We start from the raw sequence: 1,981 nt of genomic DNA, 5'->3' as shown, positions 1-1,981 counted from the left end.
TCAAGGAAGGCCCTGTCACAAAGAGAGACGACACGCTTTTGCGCGTCGTCTATAGACGACGCGCATTTACGACGCTCATTTACAACGCACAATTACGACGCGCGTTTACGACACGCAATGCGTATCAAGGAAGGCCTTGGCATAAAGGAAGACGACACACATTCGCGTGTCGTAACCTTACGACGCGTGTGTTAATGACATGCAACGTGTATCAAGAAAGCCTCTGTCAAGAAAGGCCATGTCATAAATAAAGATGACACACATTTTTGCGTATCATAATTTTAAATGTTTAAAAAAAATATTATTTATAGATTTACTAATTTTCAAATTAAATAATACATTAAAATCTCATAATACAAAATAAAATACCATAAATAACAAAGATAATTCATTTCACGAATATGTCAAATACAAATAATTATTCCAAAAGTGAGTAAATGTTATAAAAAATGAAATCATTTATATACAATTGCATCATCTAGCTTACTATGTGCCAACAACTCTCTGTGTTTTTACTTTTACTTGAGTCTCGTTTCCTCCAAAGCTTCTAGCCATGCCAAAATATGATATCTTGAGTCTCGTTTCAAGAACCAAAATCACCTTCAATCACCCAATTAAACTCTAATGTTGGTAGACTGAGAGTTCCAGAATCAAGTTTACATCCATCAACTTCAATCACCCAATTAAACTCTAGATCTTCTGATGTTTGAAAGAAATTGGTGTTTGTAATCTATGAACAAAAAACGCAAAGACCAAGGTGAACATTTTCTATATAGAAAGCACAACTGGACATATGAATATATAATACGCAACATAAAAATTTTCATGAAAATGATATAGACAAATAAGTAAGACTGATGATATTGATACCTTAATTACGCCATTGGTGAATGAAATTTTAATTGGTTGATAGCAATACTTGACCTCTGAAAACAAATAAACAAAGGATCGCATCATAATTAGCTCAATGAAGTAATTCTTATACATTGTCTCTACCAAAAGATTCATCATGGAAACATTTTTGTTGGAAAATAACTAAGCAAAAACCTAAATACTAAGCAAAAAATTTATAGTAATCACCATTTAGAGCAGGACGAGGAGTCCGATCAGGCCATATGAGACCATTTAAGCAGAAATTTAAGTCATTTGGTGTATCTCCAAAATCACCTCCATATGCCCAGTATTTGCTACCATTTGCATTTTCCTTGAGTAACCCCTGAAACCAGATGCAAATATTTAGAACTACCCTTTCACCACATTTACAATTTTATAAAATTTAAGAGATGAGTTTCAAACTTAGTCAACCCAATCCCAAATAAACCCTCCTTGCAGACCAAATTTGGTGGATCGATACTGGTTGGGTGGAAGAAACAAAAAAAAATGAACTGCTAACAGTTTACAGAATCGCATGATAAAAATGAACCCCTTCTATTTCAGAATCTTCTGACTCTGATGAAGCTTCCAATATACACTAGGAGCAGAAGCCTGCATGAAAAGAGTTCAAAAAAATATGGTAGGAAAACAATACTAGTAAAAGATATTATTGTGCACCATTATCATGTATAAGGTAAACTTAATCACAGAAATAGCTATCAATCAAACTGAGCCAAAAGTGTTATACCGATAAATTAAGCCCCCCCCCCCTGCAACAGTTTGTCTTTGATTCCTCTGATTCACATGACATGATAACTCAGCAACAAACTCATGAGCTTCAGTAAGTTTTGAAGCATAGATTCCATATTGATGCATAGATTCCATATTTTGTTCGTCCCAATACGACTAAAGTGTTGTATGTCAAATTTGAAATGTTGTTGCATAGATTCCATATTTTGTTCGGTATCTAAATTATAGGTTGATATAATAACAAGTATATGTTGAATAACTCTACATTTAGTCCCTACTTTCATCCTAATGGTTGTTATATATTGTATTAAAGAGTGTACATCAGGTCAAGAGGATGTACCTGATATGGATCCATGGC

The 1,981-nt window shown here is 33.9% G+C and overlaps 1 long non-coding RNA gene across 1 annotated transcript; it reads right to left on the bottom strand.

The window, feature by feature from the left end:
* Positions 1–642: 642 nt before the first annotated feature.
* Positions 643–1,362, bottom strand: LOC128133928 (uncharacterized). The gene is made up of 3 exons (XR_008232248.1): positions 1,081–1,362; positions 871–926; positions 643–730 (listed from the first exon to the last, which is right to left on the bottom strand). It is a non-coding gene; the product is annotated as an uncharacterized LOC128133928 (long non-coding RNA).
* Positions 1,363–1,981: the final 619 nt, after the last annotated feature.

The sequence above is a fragment of the Lactuca sativa genome, chromosome 4, assembly GCF_002870075.4.
Source record: "Lactuca sativa cultivar Salinas chromosome 4, Lsat_Salinas_v11, whole genome shotgun sequence".
Lineage (NCBI taxonomy): Eukaryota > Viridiplantae > Streptophyta > Magnoliopsida > Asterales > Asteraceae > Lactuca > Lactuca sativa.
Note: the sequence above shows the minus strand (reverse complement) of the source record. Positions and strands in the feature narration are given on the sequence as shown.